The following is a 20,899-nucleotide window of genomic DNA, read 5'->3' as shown; positions in this document are numbered from 1 at the left end:
TGGTGGCATCTAACCTTTCTAACCTTTACTTAATCCGATTTGATTCTTGTCTAAAAGTCATGGGATCACCCAATGACCAGACCCCACCTGCACTGATACCATTTTAACTTTTTTGCATGTTCTTTCCTTTGTCTTGTAAAGAGATGAATCATATACCTATGCCTTAAATTTAGCCCTAACCCTCAACTCGGGGCAGCAGCAGGAGCTCTGACTGCCTGTGGGTCCTGTCCCCACGCACCAGCTCTGCCTGCCCATGGGTCCTGTCCCCATGCCAGCGGGGGCAGCAGAAGCGGCAGCAGCAGAAGCTCTGACTGCCCATGGGTCCTGTCCCCATGCTATTCCACACTATTCTCTAAATAAAAGAGCACTACTGCCAGATCTTGAGAGTCTAAGAAATCTTTCTTTCGACTCCTCGGCTCACCGACCCCGCATCAGAATCAAGTCAGGATGTCCTATGCTTCTTGGAGGATGATATAGATCGGCATGTAGGGCAGGACGCCCTGGCCTTCTCTCCCTGGGGCAGCCTTGATCCTCATCACTCTGCCCAGCATTTACAACTACCTCCTACAGATCTCCTACAGATCTCCAAAAACCACAGGATTTCCCACAAGACAAATTCAACACATTTAAAGCCAAATTAATTATCTTCTACCCCAAACTTCCTTCTCTGGTCTCTCCTTCTCAGAATGATATCACTAAATCTCTGTCATCAGGCTGAAAGCTCAAAGCTCTGTTTCTGCCTCATCTACCAATGCCCCTTCCCACCCCCTGTTCCCTTCCAGTTATTGATAAAATACTGTAGGGACTCCAACCATTAGAATGTCAGCACATAATAGACACAATAAATATTAAGCTGTTTAACTGAGCTGCTTAAAATGTGTCTGGTTCCTTGTGACTGTCAAACTTGATTTTGCCTGAAGATACAACCAGACTCCGATTTACCTTTCAATTCAATCCCTAAAGGCTTACTGAACACCTACTAAACATAAGTCTACAGGCATTAGGAAACTACAAACATGAATAAGATACGGTCTTTGCCATTTAGGAGTTTACAATTTAGTGGAAGACACAGACACATAATAGTGAAAAGAGAATTCACTGAGATATTTATTGAGTACCACCATGTGCCAGGCTGTTTTAGATGCTGAATATGAACCAAACAGTCAAAACCCCCTCTTTTATCACCAATAATAAGCATGTTGATACTATATACACCCTAGCATGCAATGAGAAGGGTTTCATCTGCAGTGTTCTCAAAAATCCATAACCTCATTCTAATCATGAGAAAACACCAGAAAAACACCAATTGAGGTTTTTTCTACTTTACAAAATACCTAACCAGTGCTCTTCCAAAATGTCAATCATGAAAGAAAAAAGACTGAGAAATTCACAAATTGCAGGAGACTAAGTAGATGTAACCACCAAATGCAATATGGGATTTTGGATTGGATCCTGGAACAGAAAAAGGGCAGTGGGAAAATGGATAAAAAGCCACATAAAGTCTGTATTTTAGCTAACAGTATTGTACCGATGCTAATTTCTTAGTTTGATAAATATACCATGGTTATTTAAGATGTCAACAGAAGGGGAAGTTGGATGAAGAGTTTACGGGTGAAGAGTCTATATCTTTGCAACTCTTTGGTAAGCATCATTTAAAATATAAGTTAAAAAAATTCCCGTCCTTTGGGAGCTTACATTCTAGTGGAGTAGAAACTTTTTACCTTTTATGTGTGTGAGATAGTAGAAAATATATATTAATCTTTGTCCCCGGTTCCTGGCACAGAGCTCCTGAACCTGACAAATTGAAATGGCAAGCGATAGGATATATTGGAGTATGTGAGGAAGCCATTTGGTATAAACCTAATTCGGCCTGACTTTGTTTTTTCCAAAAGGGCCTGACTGTGGCCACTGAGCATGCATTGTATATCTGCTTAGATATTTTGAGATAAAGATGCAACTTCCCTCCCCCTCCCAATGTTGGCATCTCCTTAAAGATTAAGCATCTTTCTTTAGTCTGGGAACTGATTGCAGCACTCATCTGTGACCACCCAGCTCGAGGCAACAGACCTGCCACCCTGCGGGGTTCACCAAGACAGCAGACCTATCTGCTGTTTCCATCAATCGCTGTGCTGACAGAGCAGCCTCCTGACTATTGTAAAAGGGACGTTTCCATCATATGTGAAACATCCTCTTTGAGGGTATGTAACCTCCCTGTATACCCCTACTTCTTTGGAGTGCTCTGTTCCTTTGTGGAAAGACTCTCTTGGGTTATAATCCTCAGATTTCAGCTCAGAATAAACTCACCCAAATTTTCATTTATAGATCGGTTATGGATTATTTTCGTCGACAAACCCTTGTCACTTCCTGGGTAATAAGCATGATTTGTTCTATTGAGATGACTCTGAGTGGCCTCCTGCATGGCTCCTGGATGGGGGCTGGTCACCAGAAAGACCAAGCCATGATTAGAAGCTTGGAAGTTTCAGCCCTGGCCCCCATTCTTTTGAGAAGGGGGAAAGGCTGAAAATGGAGTTAATGATCCATCATGCCTATGTGATGAAGCCTCCATAAAATCGCAAAAGTACAGGATTCAGAGAGTTTCTGGTTTGGTGAACAAGTGGAGGTGCTGGAGAATGGTGCACCCAGAGAGGGCATGGAAGCTCTGTGCCCCTTCCTAGAATCCTTTGCCCTGCACATCACTTCCATCTGCATGTTCAACTATATTCTTTTATAATAAACTGGCAAAAGTAAGTAAAATGTTTTTTCTGAGTTTTGCAAGCCACTCCAGCAAATTAATTGAACATGAGGAGGAGGTTGTTGGAACCTCTGATCTATAGCTGGTTGGTCAGAAGCCCAAGTCACATCCTTGGCTTCCAACTGGCCTCTGAAGTGTGTGTGTGTGTGTGTCAGGGGGTGGGTAGCAGGCTTGTGGGACTGAGCCCTTAACCTGTGGTATCTGATGCTATCTCCAGGTAGACAGTGTCAGAATTGAATTAAATTGTAGGACACCTGGCTGATTTGCAGAGAATTGCTTGGTGTGGGGAAAAACCTCCATATATTTGGTGACCACAACGTCAGAAGTGAAGTGTTCTCTGTGAAGGTAAAGGAGACACACAGGGAATAAAGACAGAGTAGGGAAGAACTGGGTTTACAAAGTACTTTCACATATATTATTTCTTAATTCCGTGAAGTAGATCTTATGTATCTTGACTTTACACATGAGGAAACTAAGCCTCAGAGAGACAGAAGTTCTCCAATCCATACAGCTCTGAAGTGGCAGAGCTGGAGTTTGAACCCAGGTCACCTGACTTCAAGTCCCAATGTCAGAAGACAGTGACAAGTGCTAGAAGAGAGGCAGGTTGCACTGTGGTGCCACAGAAGAGAGAATGCTTAATTTGGAATGAGTGGTTAGGAATTTCTCAGGGAAGGTGTGAGTTAAATTGAATATTAAAGTCTTAAACTTATTTTGACAGAGGCTAGTCCATTTCAGGCAATGGAAAGGCATGAATAAAGGCATAAAGAGTAAAATATATGACATCTTTGAGAGATGGCTGGAATGTAGGGAGTACGGGGAGCTGTGGAGGAAGGAGTGGCAGGGGAAGAAGCTAAAAATGCACCAATTGACACTGCCAGGGGCTCAAGGCTTTGACTGATAAGGAGTTTGGACTTTGTTCTGTAGGGAGTAAGGACTCATTGAAAGGTTTCCTCCTCCCTTTCTGCCATCCGTTCTCCCTCCCTTCCTCCCTAACTTTCTTCCTTTTTGAAGAAACTAGAGTAGATTGTAGAGTCCTGATTTGGCCATATATTGGTTTTATGAAGATGAATCTTGCAGTTCTTTGCGGAATGAACCAAGGAGAGAGAGAGAGGAGGCAGGAAGATCAAGTAGGAGGTGTAGGGAATCATAATGGGCCACCTCAAAATGTGTCTCTTTGCTTTGCCTTGATTATTTTTAAGAACAAAAGACTCTGAAAATAACTTTGACCTTCCCCCAAACTGCCTAAAAGAAATTTAAGATAAAGGCCTGTCCCCAGGAGAGGCCATCACCATAGATAACTCTGGATATCGGTAGACTGGGAGGATCCTTGCTAAGCCCACTCTTGTTGAAGTTGTATTTACCAAACTTTTGCTTTTCCATTTCCATGTGAATTTTCTTAGTTCCCTTTGAAGTCCCAAACTACTACCCCCAACATCCTCCATTGTCTCTAGCTGAAGATGGTATTTAAGATGAGGACCTCTGCATTTTGGTAAGTTGCTCAGTTTTCCTGAGCGTCTCTCGTGTATACATGTTATACTGTTGTTTTTTATTTTCTCCAGTTATTCTGTCTCACATGAATTTTAATTTGTAGCCCAGCCTGAAGGACCCAGAGGGTAGAGGATATGTCTCCCTCCCCTACAGAGGCTACTGCAGCAGTGTTAACATTTTGGAAAATGGCATGCAGTCAAACAGCATATTCCCCACTCCTGAAGCACGGCCCCTATTTGGTGAATACATCCTCTCTCCCTCAGCTGCTTTCACCAATTCAACCTGTTAAAATCATACCTATTCTTCAAGTGTTAGTTCCCATGTCAGTTCCTCAAGAAAACTTCAAAACCTCCCTGAACTTGCATAGCCCTTGGACCTCGAATTGTTCTTGGATAATGCAGGCTAAGTGCCTAATACAGTGCCTGGAGCACAGCAGATACTCAAAAATTGTTAGCCTCACCCACAGTGTTCTTCCTTTCCAGACTGTAAAATCACCAAGGGCTAAGACTTCATCTTATTCATTTTTGTAGTCTCCTCTGTGCCCTCACTCCGCACATGTACACACAGAGTATGTGCTTAAACAGCCAAGGTTTGTTGAACAAAATGAAGTCTCCCTACTCACGATCAAGGACTTCGGAGATTAGGGAGCTCAGCTGGCTCTGAGTTGCCATTTGTGTATTCAGCCTCAACAGGGTCTCTTGTCCAGCCCATCCAGGACAGAATCCATCTCACTCAGACTACCTTAAAGGAAATGCATAATATTAAAGCCCTCACAGCATGCCCTGCACAGCCACTCACGTCCACCCAGAAGTCAAGTCTCTGCTTGTTGAGTCACCAGCTCCCTCCCTGACGTGGAACATAACTATCCGGAAGACAAAGTGCTGACAGCATTGATCATATAAAGGAAGTGACTCGGGCAGTTCTCAGGCAGGAAACCTGTGCCATATCGGGCAGCAAACATTCTGAATGTGCTCAGTAATCCTGGAGGCCCCACCCTTTCTCATTTATTGCTATTTGCTTTATTCATATGAAGCCACAGAGAGCTTCCGGACTGATAAGTGGGTTTGGGAACCAACATGTCAAGGTCAGTCAGCATGTGAGGGAAGGGGTGTCCGTTGAAGCATCCATTCATTATTGTTGATTACCTACCAGCAAATAAGCTGTAAGGCATTAGCACAGAAGAAAAGATGAGGTGTGACAAATAGAACGGACAAGCAATAGGATGTATTGGAATATATGAGGAAGCCATTTGGTGTAAACCAAAATTGGCCTTACTTTGTTTTTCCAAAAGGGCCTGACATGGCCATTGGGCATGCATCGTATATCTGCTTAAGGATTTGCTATGTCCCAAAGACAAGAAGAAATGCCCTTAAGATAAAGGTGCAACTTCCCAGTACACTGGCATTTCCCTAAGGATAAGCATCTCTCCCTAGGCTAGGAACTGATTGCTGTGCTCACCTGTGACCACCTAGCTTGAGACAACAGAACTGTCACCCTGCTGTGTTCAATGAGACAGCAGACCTACTACCTGCTGTGCCCATCAATCACTGTGCCAACAGGGCAGTCTCCTGACTATTATAAAAGGGACATTTCAATCATATGTGAAACATCCTCTTTCAGGATATATAACCACTCTGTACACCCCACTTCTTTGGTGCCCTTCCTTCCTTCAGAAAGGAAGGCGCTGGGCTATGGTCCTCACATTTTGGCTCAGAATAAACTCACTCAAATTTTCATTTATAGATTGGTTGTGGATTATTTTCATGTACAGGTGCTTAACGTCCAGAAGTCTGCAGGCTAACACCATCATCCCCCTGACTGTGAATACTTGGAGCATGGATAATGCAGTTATAAAGAATCGATCTCAAATACTTTTCCCCATTCCTGCTCAAGCTGTCTTTTCCTGGCCAGTTTTCTCCAGGAATGCCTCCTTTGCTCCTGTGCCAGATCCAGTATTCATCAGTTGTGGCTGATAGTGTTCTACTTGTTGAAGGAAGGCTAAAAATATTTGATCTCTTCCCCAAACTCTCTTTTTTCCCTGCTCAGAGAGTATCAGGTATGAGCTAAATTTTTGCAGTTTTTTCCCTCTTTCAAGGCCCTCAAGCTAATTACAATTAAGTGATCTTTGCCAATACAATGGGAAAAGTAGCATTATATATAAGATGATAAAGATCTTAGATATATTCTCTGATATATTTACAGATAGAATGACTTGCTGCATAACAATGCAGTGCAGGGGCGGGTAGGTTGGGAGTGTGTGTGTGTGTGTGTGTGTGTGTGTGTGTAGTATGGATGAAACAAGAGTGGCCATGAGCTGATGACCTGATGACTATTGTGCCTGGGAATGGGTTCAGCGTGGAGGTGGGTGTTCATTGAACCAATCTCTCTACTTTTCTGTATGTTTGAAATTCTTCACAATAAGAGGTTTTAAAAAAATTATATTTCCCTATTTGTGTTGAACTTTATTCAAATTCATTGTCCAATTTTCTGTTGCGGTGTTCATCTTTCTCTTAATGATTTATTAAGGTCTCTTGTATGTTAAGGACGTTCTTCTTTTGTTATACGTGTTGCAAATATTTTCCTATTTTATTCTTTTGGTTGTTACTTTTTTTGGCATGAAAATGTAAGTTTCAACATAGTTTATCATTCTTTTCCTTTTCTTTTGCTATGTTTGGAAAGACTTTATCCACTGCTAGATTATTTAAAACAACAATAATACATCTGTATCTTCTTCCATTACTTTCAAGCCTTCATTGTTGCATTTAAATCTTTGACCTCTCTGGAATTTATTCGGGTGTAACAATTAAGGTCAGGATCTAGCTTTGTCGCTTTACTTTTATTTATTCCAAATTGTCCCAATATTATTTAGTCAATTGTCCCAATATTATTTATTTAATACCCATCTTTTCTCCACTCATTTGAAAGGCTACCTTTATTATATACCAATTTCTCAAAGGATTTGTATGAAATCATGATTCTGTCTTAACTATTTCTTTTCACCGCCTCTTCTTATGCCAGAAAGACTGTTTTTATTACAGTAGCTTTATAAAACATTTCAGTATCTTGTGGAACTGCCCAATTCATTCTAAGCAGAATGGAAAATCAGTCAAGGACTCAGGCACCACTGTTACAATGCCTGGTTCAAATCCTGGCTCTAGGGGCTGGCTCGGTGGCATAGTGGTTAAGTTCGCATGCTCTGCTTCAGCAGCCCAGAGTTTGAGGGGTTCGGATCTGGGGCATGGACATTCACACTGCTCATCAAGCCATGCTGTGGCAGTGTCCCACGTACAAAGTAGTGGAAGATTGGCACAGATGTTAGCTCAGTGACAATCTTCCTTAAGCAAAAAGAGGAAGATTGGCAACATATGTTAGCATAGGGCCGATCTTCCTCACCAAAACAACAACAACAACAACAAATCTTGGCTCTGGCAAGTATTAGGGAGTTACTTCATCTCTCCAAGCTGCTGTTTCTGTATCTATAAAATGGGAGTGATAATACCATCTGTCTCATGGGGCTGTGTGAGAATTCACTGAGACTAGCATAGAGCAGAATTGGGCTTGGAACATGGTTAACACCCACCCAACAATTTTCAGGATCGTTAAGATTTCTTATAGTTACTTTTCCATATCAATTTATTTTGTAAATAGATTGACAGATTAGTTTAGGGCAGATGGACATCTTTGCAATATTGAATTTCCTTAGATTTCAAATTTATGTTATATCTTTATTCGTGTCTTCTTGTATGCTTCTTAGTAGAGTTCCATTTTTTTATACAGTTTTTGAACATTTCTTTTAGGCTATTTCCAGGTATTTTATTGTGTTATCATTGCCAGCATAAGTAGTATATTTTTTTCTCTTATATTTTCAAGCTGGTTATGGTTTATATGCAGGAAACCATGAATATGTATAGGCTAATTTGGCAGACACGTTGTTTCTAATAGCTTATCAATGTATTCTCTTTGGGTTTCCAGATAAACAATGAAAATATTGGCAAACAATAGTACCTTTGCCTCTTTCCCATGCAATGTTGAAAGTGTCAAGAATAGTCATCTTTGTCTTCTTCCTAAATTTAAAGTAAATGCTTGTAGTGTTTCATAAATAATTATTTTAAGTGTGATCACATAGGTTTCTTATTGCTGTCTAACAAATTACCACAAACTCTCTGGCTTAAAACAGCAAACTTTGGTTATCTTACAGTTTCTGTGGGTCAGAAGCCCAGGCACGGCCTAGGTGGGTTTTCTGCTCAGGGTCTCACAAAGCTGACATTAGGGTGTAGGCGGAGCTGTGTTCTCATCTGGTGGCTCAACTCAGAAAGATCTGCTTCCAAGCTCCTTGAGGTTGTTGGCAGAATTCATTTACTTGTGTCTGTAGAATTCATGATAGCTTGCTTCATCAAAGCCAAGAATGTGCATACATATGTGCACACGCGCACACACACACACAGTCTTTGTTGCTTCAAGTCTCTGGTTTCAGAGAAGGCTCAGACTCTGTTTTAAAGGGCTTACCTGATTAGGTCAGACCCACCCAGGATAATCTCCCTTTTGGTTAACTCCAAGTCAACTAATCAGGGCCCTTCATTACAACAGCAAAATCCCCCCACCTTTGCCATATTCTGTTGGTTTGAAGCAGTCACAGTTTCTGTCTGCACTCAGGCAATGGGATTATACAAGGACAGGACTCACTGGGGGGTCCCTTAGAGCATGTCCACCACAGTAAGATTTTAGAACACGTCTCTGTAAAGGAGAAAGGAGAAGCTAATATTCTGTTCTTAACATAAGAGAACTATGTAAGGTTTCATGTTGGAAATACTGTATTCACAAGCAACTATAAAATTTTTATTGGCACCATATATGAGTGCATATATAATTTATGTTTTACGGGACTCAGATAAATATTACATTAATTGAGAAAACAAAAAATAGATGACAAAAAATGGAGTTGACTTAAGACAGATGGTTATAAAGAGAGGCTTCATGATAAATCGCTGCCTTGGAAAATTGTATGGAGGGGAAGCATTTGGTTTAGAAAGAGGACCCACTTCTCTGTACTTTTGAAATATGCTGACCACTGCATATTCCAGCAGTGAAATTGACTTGGACGTAGAAGCTCTTATTGTCCATTGAGAGCTCCTTCTCCTGAAGGACTGATTCTAGCCGTCTTTCGAACAGGCAAAATTTCCCAAGATTGCTACCATTAAATCAACACAGAGATCTGTGATGAGAGTGTTGGGGTGCAACCCTTTTTAGTCCAAAAATCAACCTCCATTTACTTCTCATGGACTAGTTTCAGGAGAAAGATTTAGGAGAATTTAGGTTCAATCTCAGAACAGAGAGCACAATCTCCCAAATGTCAGCAATGCCATCATCAAGCTAACAACTATCTAGATTAGCAAAGGAATTTTGCGTTTCGTTATCAAAGTGAACATTTTCCCAGGAATTATAGTCTAAATTAGTTGTTCATTGTCTCATTTGATTGCTAAATTAAATCAACTCAACAACGAGATTAAGCAGAAATAAAATGAATACATCAAAAGAGTAGTAATTATGTGTTGTACCAGAGAGGGCTTGAACACAATGTCTGTTTAGTAGTGTGGATTTCTTTTCTTCTGAAAATAGTGCAATGCTGTCCACTTTTTTAGAAGCTCATTAGTAATGACTTCAAGCAAATCTTTGTTGAGACCTTAAACTTTGCTTCTATCTTCCTTTCCTTCCTTTTCAAAGTGCACAGACTTACATCTGCAGACATTTTCAGAAATAGATCATTGTGTCAGAAAAGAAAAATAAGTAGGCTGTGGTTTTGTGTAGAACACGTAGAGAAGCCTCGTGGTTTAATTACTAGCTAAACATTTAGTAAATGGCGCTATGGTAAATTTCTGAGTAACAGATGAGGGTAATATTCTGGGGGTAGGGGGGCAGTGGGCTGTCAGGACCAGGGACCCCCCAAGTAAAAGATCAACCTGATCACCTTAAGATTGAAAATCAGCTGGCAATTTTCTTCCTTGTGATTTATCAGTTTCCCTATTTAGACTTGAAAATGATACATTTCAATGGTGAGATGAAAACCAAAAATTGCCAATTCTTTTTTTTAAATGTATTTATTCAATGTTTCTTTTTGTTTGTTTGTTTGTTTGTTTGTTTTGAGGAAGATTAGCCCTGAGCTAACATCTGCTGCCAATCCTCCTCTTTTCTGCTGAGGAGGACTGGCCCTGAGCTAACATCCATGCCCATCTTCCTCCACTTTATATGTGGGATGCCTACCACAGCATGGCCTTGCCCAGTGGTGCCATGTCCGCACCCAGGATCTGAACCCGTGAACCTTGGGCCACTGAAGCAGAATGTGCAAACTTAACCGCTGTGCCACTGGGCCGGCCCCCAAAAACTGCCAATTCTAAAAAATGTTTTATTGGAAACTGCTGTTTAATGTACCTCAAGGTCAATATTTTAACTAGATAAGACATTTAATACTCCCCTTCCTGGGCTATTTGTAACTGTATTACACTTTGGAATCAAAGCATGTGGGATGGAATTCTTGTCTATATCTGTAAATAGATGTAAACCTGGGACTCTAAGAAGAGACAATAGAATTGATGACACACCTATGCTTGAATCAATAATACTTTACAAACACTCAACCAGCTGGTGTAGACTGAGCTCATCTTAGGTATGCAACACTTGAATCTGATGTTTAAACAAATCCAAACGAGTCAAACATGGCCTCTTCTCTCAAAAACTTCAAGTACAGTTGGAAAAAATAGAGCCATTATGAACAGAAGGCTGTCTTTATGGGTCAAAATGAATGATAAATACAATGTACACCTTATGAGTTAGAAACAAGTAGTGAGAAATGTTGGCTGCAGTGATCATAGAAAGGGTTGGGCCTGACTTGTGCCTAGAGAGGAAGCTTAGATACATGAAGGAATTTACATTTGTTCATATAAAGACACTCTGTGCTACTGAGGAGAGTTGTCCTTTCATGTTATTCAAATTATAATTACAAAATGGAAGTCTTGAAAGCTCAAGTATTTATTCATGATCTTGGCTAAATTCCATCTTGGAAGAGTAAGGTAGGTTAAAAACCACAGCCAATTCAATTATTTAATTTCACTGTATTAAAGCTCAAGGTTGCCAAATGATCTCATTACCGAATTATATCCTAAGGTCATGCTGGGAACATACGCTATTCTATGCCAGACAAATACTCTCAAGATCAACTGCTGCCCAATGATATTTTTGAAGTTGCAAAATGGCTGTGTTTTTCACTGGAAAATTCCATCCTCCACCCCTGCTTCTCTTGGAGAGTTCCTTGGCTTACCTAACTTTGTGCAACAAGTCACTGGGCCAAACAGTTATCATGTGAAAGACACTCAGTAACATGTGAATGACAAATAGTAGCAGTCTGGAAAACAATTTTGTAGAGGCCCTTGGGTCTATAAAAATCACAAGAGAAAGCAGCAAATTGTAGTGTTAATGACAAGTGCCTTCCATATACTGTTATGATAAAGGTATTCATAGATGGTTAAAACACTGTAGTAAGGGATATCTATAATAAGAGATATCGTGCTTGGGGAAATTACAAATGAAGATGTGAAAAGACTGAAATGTTCAGCTTCCATTCTTCATGTTTTAGCGCCTGTTTTTAAAATGGTGGGATTTTGTAGAAGCAAAAGCTTCAGGTTCCCTTTGAAAAGAGAAAGTATACTACCCCCATCAAGGCAAGGAATACCCCCAAAGAAAGTGGTGTTATTGTGCCAGTGAGAAATTCCAGAAAAGGGATATTATAAGAGCCCCTAAAGGGTAGATTTAGGTCAGGAGAAATATATACCTTGGAGAGAGATGGAGACATTAACTTATTTAGAAGTTGGCTCTCTTCAAAGGCTCTGGAGTGTAAAGTATCATGTAATTGAGCCAAGTGGACAACATGTCAATCAACAAATCTAAATTGAGTTGTCTATTATGGGAAAGGCATCTAACCCTCCAAGCTCCTTCTAAATTTCCCCAATGAAAAAGGCCAGCATTGTGCATTGATTGTAATGAGTATTACAACACAAATGTATTTTAGAAGTGCCAACGGTGATGTTGTAATTTTATTGTGCTGTGTCTGCATGTTGTAGTGTGGTGGCAAGAGCTCTCTCTGAGCTTGAAGTCCTGATGTCCTAAATTCTAATCCTGACTCTCCCACTCAACAGCTTTGTGGCCTTTCTTAGAGAGTTAAGAGTTGGGTTTAGATGAAACTTGGGGTGACTTAATCAGAAGACCCCAGTTCTGTTCTTGGCTCTGCCACTCCCTTGCTTTTTGGCCTTAGGAAGGTAATTAGCTTCTCTTGTCTTTATTTCGCTTGTTTGTGAAAAGATTGAGCTCCATCATATCTAAAATCTCTTGCTGCTTTAAACCAATCCTTCAAAGCACAGCATAATTATACTACTTGAAATTTCTGTGGATGCTTAGAATTGCATCTTTACTGTTACTGCAGATTGTCAAAACATTTGGTGTAATAGAAAGTATTAGAGATTTTGAAGTGAGACCCAAGGACAGGCACTTAACTGCTCTGAAACTTAGTTTTATCTTTAAAACTAGGCTAATAATTCCTACTTTACAGGGTTACTGCAAAGATGAGAGATAATGGACTATGATGTCTGGCCCACAGTGGACATTCATTAAATGGTGGTGCTTTTTATTTTTACTTCTATGAACAACTTGATGCCAAGGTGTAGCACTATTCCTATGGGAAAATAAAATAGACTTTATAGCAGTCTACAGTTTCTAGGGCATCACTGTGGCAGACACAGCATAATGCTATCTTTTGTAATGTAGATGGTGGTTGGGTATGAAATTTTGGGAAAACTTACTAATGGACTCCAGTAGGAGTCTATTACTTTACAAAGGTATTAGATGTTACCTTTGTAATGTCTTTTACTCAGATCTTACAGTTAATCCTGACACTTAATGCTTGTGGTTTCCACAGGTAGTTAGGCCAGCTCCAGCAGGTCTCAAGTCGACTTGAAGGGCTACAACACAGACTGGATGTGGCTGCTTCTCAGCTTGACGTTTTCTTCAATCATTCTTCTCAGGCTCCTCTTTCTCATCACCAGCCTTGGCACGTTGTGTCCTCACTGCTCCGTGCTTCTGCATTTGTGCCACATCTGGATGCTGTTGAACGCTTCCTCTTTCTTTCAGGCAAACACAGAACAAGCAGCAGGTTTCTGCCAACCTCGGCCACTTCCTTTCATCTTGTTTGCACCAAAAGTGATCATTATAAGGTGCAAAGTAAGAAACGCTTTAAATTTTACACAATAATGCTTGATTCCAGAATTGACTTTGAATTAATCAATTTATCCCATTTTTGAGCACCTGTCATTCGCTGTCCTTGGACCTGAGACTTCTCATTGGTGCTCACAAGTGAGCATTGATCGGTAGTGTTTCCAGTTTCGACGGTTTTGCTGGCAGCAACCTGTATAAGGTGGGATTCCTGTTCTAAGAGTTTATAATCCATTCCCATGTGGAGGAACCAGAAGTAGACAGTCCTGAGAGACAAGAGTGAGCTGAGTGTTACAGGCAGCAGAGGCTGCAGGAAGAACAGAGTGCTCTGGGCCGGTCCGGGCTGGCTACTAAGAGGAACCAACTCTTGAGCTGGCTCTTTGCGGTGGAAGAGGAGAAACCAGGGCCAGGCATGGAGGCAGGATGCTGCTGACCATGTGGTTTGTGCAGAGTCTTCTCCAGAGAAGTTTCACAGAAGATTCTTATTTCCCAATCAGCTCATAAGCTCATCTCTGCTGTGGGCATTCTTTTTAGCCTAACACAGGGAAGAAAAGTGGAGGTCTCGTACTAGATGCATGAGTTTGGCTGGACCGCATGTCTACGTTAAGTCCAATTTCCTTAACAGTTAATGCCAATATCAAGGGTTAGTGTGAGAATTAAGATGGAACCCGTGTGGGCCAGCCCCAGTTGCCTAGTGGTTAGGTTCAGCGCATTCTGCTTCAACGGCCCAGGTTTGGTTTCCAGGCACGGACCTACACCTCTCTGTTAGCAGCCATGCTGTGCTGGCAGCCCATATACTAAAAAATAGAGGAAGATTGGTGCAGATGTTAGCTCAAGGTGAATCTTCCTCAGCAAAATAAAAGGGAACCCATGTTACTGGCAGAGAGCTGGCTCTTGATAAATGTGAGATATCACCTCTCCCCCTGCTCCACAAAAATATGTATATGGCAGGTAGGATTGGGTCATATTTACTTCTGTAGTTTATTAATTTTATATTACAATTTATTCACCAATTAATTAACATATTTATATGAATAAATCTAAATGTAGTAGATCTGTAGATTTCCTAGCTCTTTGTTATTTCTGAAATATTTCTGTGATTGATTGAAAGGATTTTAAAGAAATCTTGTCAGATGTCTAAGCACAGAGAACAGAAGATTGTGTCTGGGGTTTCCGGCTCCCCAGGTTGCAAAGCACCCTTCCTTGTTTAGGGAACCCCAGTGTGTTAATATCCTAGGGCTGCTGTAACAAAGTACAGTGCCACAAACTTAGCAGCTTCAAGCAACAGAAATTTATTCTCTCACTCATCTGGATTCTGGCAGTCCCAAATCAAAGTGCTGGCAGAGCCGGGCTCCCTCTGAAGGCTCCAGGGGGCATCCTTTTTCACCTCTCCTCGATTCTGGTGGTTGCCTGTAATTCTCAGTGTTCCTTGGTCTGTAGATGAATCACTCTAATCTCTGCCTCTGCTGTTGCATTGTGTCCTCCTGGTGTCTGAGCCTCTGTGCTTGGATTTCCCTTTTCTTATAAGGACACCAGCCATCTTGGATATAGGGCTCCCCCCAATCCAGAATGAACTCATCTTAATTTGATTACATCTGCAAAGACCTTATTTCCAAATAAGGTCACATTCACGGGTACCAGGGGTTAGGACTTGAACATATCTATTTCTGGATGACACAATTCAAACCACAACACTCAGATTGCCCAAGCAGAGGAGGGAGGAAGAGCCCTCCTTCTCAGTGTGGACGCTGGGGTGGGGGTCGAGGGGGCAGTCTCCCTGGTGGACGACCATGAGCTTACATCCTCTGCTTCTGTACTCCTGTCCAAGCTTTTTGAATCCTGAGCAAGTGGCCCAAAGCTTTAAGGGCAGTGAAATCGGATTCTATAACCCGGCAGTGGAGCGAGTGGTTCTACATGGTGTGGTTTCTGGCCTCCTTTGGTTCCTGCTTAATGCCTGAACTCCATTCTCTGACCTTCCCTTCAATTCTACAATCCTCCTTTCAAGGAATTTCCTCTCCTTGTGTTTAAATTAGACAAAGTTAGTTTTTCTTCTTTGCAAGCAAGAACACTGAGCAATGGCAATATCAAGTTAAACTAATTTATTATCCAAGTATTACCAGAAGGTTCCAAGGAGAAGCAGAACTCGGGGACAATTAGCTTCATAAGAATATCTGCCATTAAGAACACTAATTATGACAGGACATTAAATATTAATTACGAAGTCACCCTTTGGTTGTGAATATTTTATGTAAAAGACAAAGGATAAAACTCCTTTATAAATAAAGTAGTTACATCAGGAAATTTTGGAATTTTACTCTTCAGTGCCTAGAGGTCCGAAAAGGGACTTCAAATTATTTTACGAATTGTAATTCAAAGAGGTTTAGGAAAAAAAATTAAAAGAGGAGGAGTTCAAATATTATTTCTCCTTTTAATTATTGTTTGTCTATTAGAGCAGTTCCATAATATCAGATCCATCTGCAAATTTTAAAGAAATTCTTTCACTCAATACGAATTAATTAATTTTCTTGGTTCAATCAATTATCTGTTAATCAATTAACAATCCAGAGTTGGTTAAAAAGAATTTATGTTTCGAACTGTATGAAGTGTTTTTCAGCGCTAAGTGTGGTAAGAGGGCCCTCTACTGGCGACCTCTAGAAACTGCAGTTCTCTACCCATGCAGCTGTGCCGCACGGATGCGAAAGTAGGCAGTTCACCTTTTGTTGTTTCTCCCTTGAAAATGGCCAGAGGGAGTAGCCTCAGGGCAGAAACAAGAACAGACACAGATTAGGAAGCCCGCTGTGAAGTAAATCTTGGCCTACCGCTTTCCGGGTTGAAATGAAAAATGCTTCTCTGTAGAATAACGCTGTTCAATAGAAAAATAACGCAAGGCGCAATGTAAGCCACATATGTAATTTAAATTTCCTAGCAGCCACACTAAGAAAAGTAAAACAAAACAAGCAAAATTGATTTTATTTTGGTGAGGAAGATTGGCCCTGAGCTAACATCTGTGCCAATCCTCCTCTACTTTGTATGTGGGATGCCTCCACAGCATGGCTGATGAGTGGAGCAGGTCTGCACCTGGGATCCAAAACCACGAAACCGGCTGCCAAAGGGGAGTGCATGGAACTTTAACCACTCGGCCACAAGACCCGCCCCAATATTAATTTTAATTATGTATTTTTATTTAACCCAATGTATTCGAAATATTGCCACTTCAGCATGTAATCAATGTAAAAACATTAATGAGATATTTCACATTCTTTTGGTGCACTTAGTCTTTGAAATCTGGGGTGTACTTTCATTTGCATCATATCCCAGTTCAGGCTAGCCACGTCTTAGGTGTTCAGTGGCCCCACGGGGCTAGTGGTTTTTAATTAGCACAGGACTAGAGAAACCCCAAAGCAAGGATAGGAACACCAGGGATGTGGCATTAGCTGTTTCATAATTTACAATTTATAGCAAAGGGTAGCATCTCACAATTTTTCTGAAATCCGTTTGTCTGAAAAGGACCATCAAACATTAATAAATTGGCTTGCAAGAGCCCAGAAGTTCGTGTTTTTTCTGGTATCATTGGTGTACAAGGGCTCTGGAAAGTGGTTTGATGTTATGTATCCAGAGCTTTCAGACATTTAGACCTCCTGGACCAGCAGTTACACTCATGGGAATGGTAGCCGGGGAATCTGAGCACAAGTCTGGCTTTGGGTGCGAAGCTCCTGTTAGACAGTTGGTAATGGCTCTTCATCTCTTCACTCAATTCCAGCAAGCCTGTATCGGTTCTCAGGATGGCTGCAGCCCGCCGCTGTAGAGCTCTATCCGTGCCCCACAGGTCTGGCCAGAGGCAATGGGTGACTGCTTTGTCCTGGGCTCAGGAACAGCCCACATACCTTGAGACAGGTGGTCACACCCTTGCCTGGCTTTCCTCTCCCCTTCCCGTGGGATCTGAGACTGGGGTGGGCTAGTTAAGCATAAGATACATACATAAAATTGAACTAATGAATGAACATATATAATTGCACTAATGAAAATAAGAATATAATTAAACTAATTAAATTTACTATTGATCTTGAAAGACTTTGTCCTTAAGGGCATTTTTGTTGAGTCTAATTAGAAGGAGCCATGGGTTATGGTGGAAGGACATGGCTTTTCTGACAGAGTCCACTGCCTTCTGCCCTAGAATGGGAATCTATGCCAGGAAGGCAATCAGAGATGCAGATCAAGATCCATGAATGAAGCTGTTCAACATGGCCTTATTTTATCAGAGACAAATAGAAACAACCTAAATGTTCAACAGTAGGAGATTGCTTACAATATGACATCTCCATGTGATGGCTATCATGCAGCTTTCAAACTAGGGTTTCAGTGAATGTTTTTCCTCTTTATTTTTAGCTTTTGATTTTGTCAGTGATACCCAAGCTTTGAGCATCAGTTCCCCCTTTCTTTCCATTTTCCCTCTTCCCAGAGGCCCCTTCCTTCACCTCTTTTATTTTGGTGAGGAAGATTTGCTCTGAGCTAACATCTGTTGCCAATCCTCCTCTTTTTTTTTTTCTGTTTGAGGAAGATTAGCCCTGACTTAACATCTGTGCCAATCCTCCTCTACTTTGTATGTGGGATGCCACCACAGCATGGGTGATGAGTGGAGTAGGTCCCCGCCTGGGAACCAAACCCGTGAACCCAGACCCCTGAAGCAGAGCGTGCAGAACTCTAACCACTTGGCCCTGGGGCTGGCCGCTCTTTCACCTCTTTTGAACTGGTCATTTTAGAAGTTACTTCCAATTCTCCAAAGAGCATACGTGTATTTCTACTTCTGGATTTTCCAGCTTTAGGCATCATCTTTTGGCTTTTCCCTTTGGAGGGTGAGCATTTTGCTCCTTCCCTTCCCGTCCCACTGTGAATGCTCACCCTTCCCATTTCCTAACGCTTCTTCCTCTCCGAGAGTTTCTGTCCCCCTTCAGGCTGGGTTGCTGCTCTTAGGTACCCCATGCACTGCTCTGTCCTGTCACTGGCCCCACATTAGATCATAATCATTCACTGCCTTCTTCATACTTGACTGGGAATCTTTGAGGATGTCTATGCCTTTCTACTCTGTGTCTTGGGTGTTTGATATATTCCAGAGGATGTTTGAGGAATACGTAAATTAAACAAGGCGCGTGGCAGTCCATAGGCTGCTGCTTTAAGAAAGGTATGGAATGCCAGCAGCAATTAAGCCACCCCACAAGGGATTCATTAGGCAAGGGACTTCCATCTCTCCATACCTGTTACAGCATCTTAGCCAGCATCCCCCCCAGCCCCTCAAGACTTCACTTCCATGTTGAGGTTCCTCTTATTTCCCCCTCTCTATATTGGTCAACTTTGTCTCCAAGTCTGCCCATAATTGGGAAAGTTAAAAGCAAATTGTCAAGCTCATTTAAATGAATTATCCCAAGTGGAACTGAGTTATCTCCTGAATAAAATATAGAATTTGGACAGTTTTAAATTGGGCCCTGAAGATCGGGTATGATGCCAACAGGTGGAGATGGGACTTCTTTGCAGAAGCATGTCCCAAGTAGTACCCTTTGAAACAGAGCAGAGGGGGCTGCATTCCTGGAAAAGCCGCCTGTTTACTTTAGCTTTAAATTAGCTGTCTTCGTAGTGGAGATTAGACTATAATATAGGCAATTAGATCTGATGTGCTCTTGCCTTCCAGAGGAGCTTGTGTATATCTGTGAAGACTTGTGAGTTCAAAGTCTGTAAGCAGAGTCTCTACCAAGTTCTATTAAATACCTAGAATAGGACAGGCACTGTGCTGGGCCCTGGGGACAGACACAGTCAAAGAGACATAGATCTTAGAGTCCATTTGGTGAGATAATCACAATATTGAATAATAATATTAAATAAATAGTAAAATAGATAATCACAAGTAATTTTGAGTACAATAAATGCTATGGTGAGAAAGTGCTATTGGGTTAGGGGGGAGGGAGTCATGAAAGGTGTCCCTTGAGAGAGAACTGGACGAAACCTACCTTCCACTAGGGAATCTTGTAAGGCATATGGTGTCAGTGGGAAAAAGTCAAATTCCACTTAGTTTAATGTATGGCAATAGAACAGGGATACATGGAAATGTTTGAAGACATAGGGCAAATTATGCACATAACGGGTTGAGCTTTCAAAAATCAGACATAATATAAATTCTTTTGTTAATTGGATTTAGTTCTAATATAGAGGAAAAAATAGTCTGGCTACTTATAAGTCAATTGAGCCACATTTAGTAATTTGGAGGGGGCATCATAGGATAGATATTAGGATGTGACGGTTTTGCATCCCTGCCATCTAAGCCCCCTGGAAGGGGGTGGCCATGCCACATTCAGATACCCTCCCATGCGTGCACACACTTGCGGATTGCCATGTCCCCTGTAGGGTTCCCACAACCTGGTAACCCCAGGGAGAACCTGTCTGTGGAGCCTGCTGTCCCCTGGGCCTCCTCCAGCATTTGAAGCTCAGGCTCTGCCTGTTTTTGGATTTTGAAACTTAAAAAGGGGCTTCATAATGTGCTCTTCTCCTTCCACCTCCAGCCCCACTTGCTAAAGGATGGGCAGATTGTGAGGCCCCCACACGGAACGGTACCTTCTTGCTTCCTTTCCAAACTTTCCTCCTCCTTCCCCCCAAATGAGAGGATCTTTTACTTCACTGGAGTGGGAGTGGGGCCTCGGGGACCCAGGTCTGCTCTACTACTCGTCCTTTCACATCTTTTCTGCCTTACTCCTTTCAACATCTTTGTTCGCTGTTCTGGCCCTGCTGGGGCTGGTGGGAGGCCTGAGACTGTAAATGAAGTTGCATACGGAGGGTGGGAGCCCCATGCAATCACTTCTCACAAGACACCCCTCTATGTTCACAGGAGACCAAGGGTTTCAAAGTGGCTGCGTGTGGAGGCTGGTGGACGGGGTGATGTGGGTGTTGGGGAGCGCTGGAGCTAATCAGGACAGAGAAGCGAGCCTGGGAAGAAATAGGGTCAGGGGTTTGCACCAAGAACCAGTGATGGTGAGGATCAAAACTGAGGGGAGTCGAGGCAAGAGAAGCATCGTAATAGGAGAGGTGGAGGAATTCAGAGTAGACAGAACTTAACCTATGTTTTATGAGCCATTTATTTGTACCACGGTTCTAAAAAACATTACTTCTTAGTACTTTTTTCATTTATTCAATTTAAGCAGTATTGTGGTTGGAAACAGGACTGTTTATTGTATTTCTTGGGTCTTAAAACTTACGTTCTTTTAACCTTGAATAAATGCCTAGACATTTGAAAATGCAATAAATTAAAAGCATGCGGTAGCCTATAGAAATATTAACACACACACACACACACACACACACACACACACAGTATGTCTGAGTGGGTCAAGTTGAGTGTCTCTTCAAAGTGTGCTGACTGAA

The sequence above is a fragment of the Equus quagga genome, chromosome 9 (assembly GCF_021613505.1).
Source record: "Equus quagga isolate Etosha38 chromosome 9, UCLA_HA_Equagga_1.0, whole genome shotgun sequence".
Classification (NCBI taxonomy): Eukaryota; Metazoa; Chordata; class Mammalia; order Perissodactyla; family Equidae; genus Equus; species Equus quagga.
This window is presented reverse-complemented; position numbering follows the sequence as displayed.